Source organism: Passer domesticus, chromosome 9 (genome assembly GCF_036417665.1).
Source record: "Passer domesticus isolate bPasDom1 chromosome 9, bPasDom1.hap1, whole genome shotgun sequence".
Lineage (NCBI taxonomy): Eukaryota > Metazoa > Chordata > Aves > Passeriformes > Passeridae > Passer > Passer domesticus.
Window position 1 is genome coordinate 5,645,299 of NC_087482.1, and position 8,580 is coordinate 5,653,878.

Sequence of the window (8,580 nt, forward strand, 5' to 3'; positions counted from 1 at the left end):
AAGCTGTTGGAGGGGGCAGGCAATAAAACACTCACTGTTTTCTGTTCCAGGAATACCAGATTCCAATGCAGAACAACATGAAGACAAGCTCGAAATAAAGCATGCCTGCCACACACCCTAGCCAGCAGCCGGTTCCCTGACAGAAACCCCTGCTGAGGCCATCCTGAGCATTGGGAACAGGTCTTGTGGTGCCGGCTGCATCTGTGGAAGCAATGGGGAGCGTGAGCCCGTGCTGTGCTGCACTGCTGAGCTGGCAGCACGGTGGATACGGGCAGGACGTTCTCTGTTTCCCCAGAGCTGGGGCCTGCAGGCACCTTGCCGGCCCTTGGCACAGGCTGTGCCAGCCAACAAAGCCCAGCAGGCCGGGAGGAGAGCCCGGGGGCAGCGCAGCTGCTTGGGCAGTGGCTGCTGCCAGGGACACGGGCCAAAGCGTTCCCTGAGCAGCCACTGCCACCCCTGGCCCTCCCTGCCCCGTGACAGCTCCCCCAGCCCCAGGGGACAGGCTCAGGCCCTGTCAGGACCCAGCGCAGCCCCTGCCCAGTCGGGAGCCAGGGCTGGTTCTGGCCCTGGGCTGGCGGCAGGGCTCCCGCTCGGGGCTGCTCCTGTGCCTTGGGCCTCTGGGCACTCAGGGCCAGCTCCGCAGCAGCTGCAGCGCCAGGGACCTTGCTGCACCAGTCCCGTTTCCCCGGGGCTCTGAACCAGCTCCAGAGGCCTGGAAGCCGAGGCGCCTCCAGCTTTGGCTGCTGCCGGGATGGGGAGGGGCAGGCCCTGGGGGAAGAGCTGCTGCCACACAGCCCCGGCCAGGGCTGAGCCCGGCACAGCAATTACCTGCTGTGCCTGTGCCCGTGTCTGGCATCGCCTTCGTTCCTGCAGCTAGGGCTGCCAATGAGCCACTGCTTCTCCCTGGGTGCTCCTCCTTCTGCACAGCCTTTTGGTCCATCACTTGAAAAAGGGACAACTGGATCAAATGGAAACACTCCCCACTGGGGAGGTGGCACCTTCATGAGGCAATGCTTGTCTAAGTCACAGGTAAAGATCAGGAAAAAGCCCAGGTAATTGGGGCTGGGCCAGTGCACTCCCTTATGCAAACAGCTGCACCTCCTGATCTTCTCAGAGACTGGGAAATGGCAGGGGAACTCAGGCCCACGGTACAGCTGGGGCACCCTATCAGCTAATGCCAAATTCCATCCTGCAGAGGCTGGGGAGGAATTGCAGCAAGGCCAGGCTGGGAAACAGCCCTGCAGGGCGTGAAAGCAGCAGCGGGGCAGCAAGGCTGCCATGGATGCCTTCCTGCTGTGCCGGGCACGGCGTGTCCAGATGTGCAGCCAAAGCCCCCGGCTGCTGAGTCCCAGGGGAAGCACGAGGGAAACGCACCCACCTTGTCCTCGGGGTGCTTCCTTCTGTGTTTGTCTCAGGAATTCATCTGCCTCATGAGACGTTTTGGCTGCAGTATCTTGGGTCTTTCCTTTTGGAGGACCTTAAGAGAAAGTAGTTCCATTTCCCAGGAATGGATCCCACAAAAGCGGGGCTCAGCCTGTGGGGTCAGCAGGGACACACTACTCACCCCTGTAATGGGAGCTGGGTTGGAGCCAAGCATCCAGCCCTGGAGCTTGAGAAGTCCTCCCTGCAGACACACCTGTAACTCAACAGCCACAGAAGCTTCTGCCATCTCTGCTGATCTGCACGGGCACCACTGAGCCGCAGCAGTGGTGAGGGGATTGCACAGGACGAGGGCACACACGTGCATGGTTCTGTGCTGGCACCTGCAGCGCTGCCTCCCTGGCCCAGCTTTGGGCTCTGAGCTGGCAGCTCTCCCAGGGGGAAAGGCCTTGACCTACCCTCAGCATCTCCCAGAGGCTCAGTCCTGGATGTGGGGCCTTTGCCGGTAGGTTCAGCTGCAAAGAAAGGCAGGACAGAAGAGCTCCTGTGGCACTGCAGGAGATCCTCAGGCTGCCCACAAGGCTCAGCCCCGGGGCACAGCCCTGGGCCTGGCCCCTTCCCTCTCTGCTCTTCTCTTTGACTGCACAGAGCACACGGAAGGACACACTGGCACAGTACACGGGAGGAGGACTGAAAGATCAATGCTCCTTCCTCCCACTGACAGCGATCCTGAGGGATCCCTCAGGGATCCAGAAGGGAGAAGGGAAAGATTCTCAGAATCCTTCAGCCTTTACATAATGTTAAGGGAAATGGTTTATAAATGAGCTTTTGTTGCATTGATCCTGATTATTCACTCAGGAAGGGCAGAATGAAAACTTGCCTCTAGCATCCTCCAGGAACTTCAAACCATCCTTCATCAGGACTTCCTGAAAACCCATGTCACGATTCCAGTCTAAAAGGGAGCAGAGATCAGAACCGTATCTGTGGCATGCTGGGATGCCCGAATGCTACAGGGAAAAGGGCACTGCAAGGGGGTCGGGTAAGGCCGTGGGAGCCAGATGGAATGGACATGGCCAAAGCTGCACAGGGGCCTGGGGAGCTCTGGGCTGGCTCCTGGTCACTCTCCACACTCTTTCCCTGCCCTCAGCAACATCCCTGGGAGGGGTGGCTGCAGCAGTGCAGGGACCTGGGGCTCTCTCCCTCAAACTCACAGAATATCCTCCCTAAAGCATGGGGGAAAACTGCAGCAGGCAGTGCCACAGCTATCCCTCCCTCCTACACTCCCACCTGCCCTCCTTCTGCTGGGACAGCTCCCAGATCCCAAGGGCAAACAGCCAGGCCCTCTCAGGACACACTGGAGCCTTGCTCTCCCCCTCTGTCCTTTCCCCACCGTGGGCACCCCGTGCAGTCACTGCCAGGTTTCAGGACATGTCTCCCATGGAGGGACCCCAGCAGGACTGCTCAGTACCCGAGTGCCCTGAGACTGCTCGGGATAATTCCCCTGGGCTGTGCCGCTCTAGTCCAGGCTGTGCCCGCACTGCCAAACAGCAGAGAGGGCAGCTCAAGCCTCAGCAGGGCTCAGGCCCAGAGGCACAGCAATTACCTCCTGTGCCTGTGCCTGGCATGGCCTCCCTTCCTGTAGCAGAGGCTGGCACGGAACCACTGCTTCCTCCGGGAAATGCTTCCTTCTGCACAGGCTCTCCGTTCATTTCTGGAAAATGGAAAAGAGACAGCTGGATCAGATGAAAACATTCCTGACTGGGAATGGGGAAGGTGAGGCATCACTTATGAAAGGAATGGATAAGGATCAGAAAACACCCAGGATTTTGGGACAACCCAAGGCTGCTTCCTTCCCCAAACAGCCCCAACATCTGATCTGCCTGGACACCAGGAAATTGCTGGGGATCTGAGGGAGGGCATGGACTGTGGTGAAACTGGGGCTGCCAGTCAGCTGATGCCAAATGCCTTCCGGCAGAGGCTGGGCAGAAGCTGCAGCCAGGCCAGGCTGGGAAACAGCCCTGCAGGGCGTGAAAGCAGCAGCGGGGCAGCGAGGCTGCCATGGATCCCTTCCTGCTGTGCCGGGCACGGCGTGTCCAGATGTGCAGCCAAAGCCCCTGGCTGCTGAGTCCCAGGGGAAGGATGAGGGAAATGCACCCACCTTGCCTTCTCTGCAGACATTCCTTCAGCATTTGCCACATGATTTTTAATGGGTCCTGGAATTTCTTGCCTGCCATGTCTTTGGTCTCTCCTGTCCGAGGACCTTAAGAGGAAGTAGTTCCATTTCCCAGCAATGGACCCCACAAAAGCAGAGCTCAGCCAGAGGGGTCAGCAGGGACACACTACTCACTTCTGTGATGGGAGCTGGCCTTTTGTGCAGCATCCAAGGTAGGAGTTGGTGCAGTCGTTGGTCCAGATATATCTGTAACACAACAGCCACAGAAGCTTCTGTCATCTGGTCCTGACCAGTCAGTCAAACATTACGCCTTGGTGGGACAGTGAGAACATACCTGCAGAATGCTCAGAGGGCTTCACAACTTCAGAGCGCCAGGCTAATGGAGAATCCTTCCCAGCCTCCCAGTCTGGAAGCAAACCAAGATGAGAACTGTTTCCATTGTGTGCCAGGGCTGGCTCTGGCCCTGGGCTGGCGGCAGGGCTCCCGCTCGGGGCTGCTCCTGTGCCTTGGCCTCTGGGCACTCAGGGTCAGCTCTGCAGCAGCTGCAGCACCAGGGACGTTGCTGCACCAGTCCCGTTTCCCCGGGACTCTGAACCAGCTCCAGAGGCCTGGAAGCCGAGGCGCCTCCAGCTTTGGCTGCTGCCGGGCCGGGCAAGGGCAGGCCCTGGGGGAAGAGCTGCTGCCACACAGCCCCGGCCAGGGCTGAGCCCGGCACAGCAAGTACCTGCTGTGCCTGTGCCCGTGTCTGGCTTTGCCTGCTTTCCTGCAGCAGGGGCCGGCACCGAAGATGGAGTGCTTCCTTTAAGAAATGCCACCTTCCACTGAAGCACTATGTCCATCTCTTGACAAAGGAAGGGAGACAGCTGCATCAGATGGAGCTGTTCCCCACTTGGGCGGTGGCATCAGAGGTAATATTTGTGAAATTTATGGAGCAGGAAAATGGCCCGATTACAGTAGCGTGATGTGAGCACTTCCACCACCAAACAGCCACCCTTTTCCTAATCTGCAGGGCTGGATATAGTGGGGGATCTCAGGGTGTGTTACAGTTTGGGCTGCCTGTCAGCTGATGCCTTCCGGCAGAGGCTGGGCAGAAGCTGCAGCCAGGCCAGGCTGGGAAACAGCCCTGCAGGGCGTGAAAGCAGCAGCGGGGCAGCGAGGCTGCCATGGATCCCTTCCTGCAGTGCCGGGCATGGCGTGTCCAGATGTGCAGCCAAAGACCCCGGCTGCTGAGTCCCAGTGGAAGCATGAGAGAAATGCACCCACCTTCTCTTGTCTGCAGGGGTTCCTTCAGCTCTTTCCTCATCTGTTTGGATGGTTGCAGGGACATCTTATCTGTTGTATCTTGGATTTTCCCTGTTAGAGTAACTTAGACAAAAATATTTCCATTTCCCAGCAATGGATCCTACAAAAGCAAGGCTCAGCCTTTGAGGTCAGCAGGGACACACTACTCACCACTGTGATGGTAGCTTGGCTTGCGTATAGCATCCAAGGTAGGAGATGGAGAAGCTGGAGAAGTCCTCCCTGTAGACACATCTGTAACACAACAGCCGCAGAAGCTTCTGTCACCTGGTGCCTGCCCGCTTGTCTACAATTCTTCCTTGGTGGCACACTGAGAACATACCTGCAGGAGGCTCCAAGGGCTTCAAAACTTTATTCATCCAAGCTGATGGAGAAGCCTTCCCAGCACCCTCATCTACAATGCAGCACAGATGAGAACACTTTCCAGGGTGTGCTGGGATCCCCTTCTGCCACAGGGAACTGTGCACTGCCAGGGGGTCGGCTAAGGCCGTGGGAGCCAGATGTGAATAGACATGGCCAAAGGTGCACAGGGGCCTGGGGAGATCTGGGCTGGCTCCTGGTCACTCTCCACACTCTTTCCCCGCCCTCAGCAACATCCCAGGGAGGCGTGGCTGGAGCAGCGCAAGGCCCTGGGGCTCTCTCCCTCAGACACAGAGGAAATCCTCCCTAAATCCCTGAGGCAAACTGCAGCAGGCAGTGCCACAGTTATGCCTCCCTACCTCCTTCTGTCGCTCCTGCCCTCCTTCTGTGGGGAAACACCCCAGATCCCAAGGGCAATCAGCCAGGCCCTCTCAGGACACACTGGAGCCTTGCTCTCCCCCTCTGTCCTTTCCCCACCGTGGACACCCCGTGCAGTCACTGCCAGGTTTCAGGACATGTCTCCCATGGAGGGGCCCCAGCAGGACTGCTCAGTGCCCTGAGCCTGCTCGGGATAATTCCCCTGGGCTGTGCCGCTCTAGTCCAGGCTGTGCCCACACTGCCAAGCAGCAGAGAGGGCAGCTCAAGCCTCAGCAGGGCTCAGGCCCAGAGGCACAGCAATTACCTCCTGTGTCTGTGCCTGGCATGGCCTCCCTTCCTTCAGCAGAGGCTGGCATGGAGCCCCTGCTTCCTCCGGGAAATGCTTCTTTCTGCACAAGCTCTCCTTTGATTTCTGGAGAATGCAAAAAGAGACAGATGGATCAGATGGAAACATTCCTGACTGGGAATGGGGAAGGTGACAATTTCAGGAGGCATCACTTGTGAAAGGAATGCATAAGGATCAGAAAACACCCAGGATTTTGGGACAACCCAAGGCTGCTTCCTTCCCCAAACAGCCCCAACATCTGATCTGCCTGGACACCAGGAAATTGCAGGGGATCTGAGGGTGGGCAAGGACTGTGGTGCAACTGGGGCTGCCAGTCAGCTGATGCCAAATGCCTTCCTGCAGAGGCTGGGCAGAAGCTGCAGCCAGGCCAGGCTGGGAAACAGCCCTGCAGGGCGTGAAAGCAGCAGCGGGGCAGCGAGGCTGCCATGGATCCCTTCCTGCTGTGCCGGGCACGGCGTGTCCAGATGTGCAGCCAAAGCCCCCGGCTGCTGAGACCCAGGGGAAGCATGAGGGAAATGCACCCACCTTGTCCTCTCTGCAGACGTTCCTTCAGCATTTGCCACATGATTTCTAATGGGTCCAGGAATTTCTTGTCTGCCATGTCTTTGATCTCTTCTGGTGGAGGACCTTAAGAGAAAGTAGTTCCATTTCCCAGCAGTGGATCCCACAAAATCAGGTCTCAGCCTTTGGGTTCAGCAGGGACACACTACTCACTGCTGCCATGGGAGCTGGGCTTATGTGCAGCATCCAAGGTAGGAGTTGGCGTAGTTGTCCCTGCAGTCACGGCTGTACAACAACAGCCACAGAAGCTTCTGTCACCTGGCTCTTACCAGTCAGTCAAACATTACGCCTTGGTGGGACAGTGAGAACACACCTGCAGAATGCCCAGAGGGCTTCACAACTTCAGAGCGCCAGGCTAATGGAGAATCCTTCCCAGCATCCCAGTCTGGAAGCAAACCAAGATGAGAACTGTTTCCATTGTGTGCCAGGGCTGGCTCTGGTCCTGGGCTGGCGGCAGGGCTCCCGCTCGGGGCTGCTCCTGTGCCTTGGGCCTCTGGGCACTCAGGGCCAGCTCCGCAGCAGCTGCAGCACCAGGGACGTTGCTGCACCAGTCCCGTTTCCCCGGGGCTCTGAACCAGCTCCAGAGGCCTGGAAGCCGAGGCACCTCCAGCTTTGGCTGCTGCCGGGCCGGGCAAGGGCAGGCCCTGGGGGAAGAGCTGCTGCCACACAGCCCCGGCCAGGCCTGAGCCCGGCACAGCAATTACCTGCTGTGCCTGTGCCCGTGTCTGGCTTTGCCTTCCTTCCTGCAGCTGGGGCACGCATTGAAGATGGAGTGCTTCCTTCAGGAATTGCCACCTTCCACTGAAGCTCTATGTCCATCTCTTGACAAAGGAAGGGAGACAGCTGCATCAGATGGAGCTGTTCCCCACTTGGGCAGTGGTATCAGAGGTAATATTTGTGAAATTTATGGAGCAGGAAAATGGCCAGATTCCAGTGGCATGATGAGAGCACTTCCACCTCCAAACAGCCACCCTTTTCCTAATCTGCAGGGCTGGATATAGTGGGGGATCTCAGGGTGTGTTACAGTTTGGGCATGGCCTGTCAGCTGATGCCAAATGCCTTCCGGCAGAGGCTGGGCAGAAGCTGCAGCCAGGCCAGGCTGGGAAACAGCCCTGCAGGGCGTGAAAGCAGCAGCGGGGCAGCGAGGCTGCCATGGATCCCTTCCTGCTGTGCCGGGCATGGCGTGTCCAGAAGTGCAGCCAAAGCCCCCGGCTGCTGAGTCCCAGTGGAAGCATGAGGGAAATGCACCCACCTTCTCTTGTCTGCAGGGGTTCCTTCAGCTCTTTCCTCATCTGTTTGGATGGTTGCAGGGACATCTTATCTGTTGTATCTTGGACTTTCCGTGTTGGAGTAACTTAGAGAAAAATATTTCCATTTCCCAGGAATGGATCCTACAAAAGCAAGGCTCAGCCTGTGGGTTCAGCAGGGACACACTACTCACCACTGTGATGGGAGCTGGGCTTGAGTGCAGCATCCAAGGTAGGAGCTGGAGAAGCTGGAGAAGTCCTCCCTGTAGACACATCTGTAACACAACAGCCACAGCAGCTTCTGTCACCTGGTTCCTGCCTGCTTGTCTACAATTCTTCCTTGGTGGCACACTGAGAACATACCTGCAGGAGGCTCCAAGGGCTTCAAAACTTTATTCATCCAAGCTGATGGAGAAGCAACCTCATCTAGAACGGAGCACAGATGAGAACACTTTCCAGGGTGTGCTGGGATCTCTTTCTGCCACAGGGAACTGGGCACTGCCAGGGGGTCGGCTAAGGCCGTGGGAGCCAGATGTGAATAGACATGGCCAGAGGTGCACAGGGGCCTGGGGAGCTCTGGGCTGGCTCCTGATCACTTTCCACACTCTTTCCCTGCCCTCAGCAACATCCCTGGGAGGGGTGGCTGGAGCAGCGCAGGGTCCCGGATTCTCTCCCTCAGACACAGAGGAAATCCTCTCTAAAACCCTGGCGAAAACTGCAGCAGGCAGTGACACAGGTATCCATCCCTCCCTCTGTCCCTCCTGTCCTCCTTCTGCTGGGACCGCTCCCAGATCCCAAGGGCAAACAGCCAGGCCCTCTCAGGACACACTGCAGCC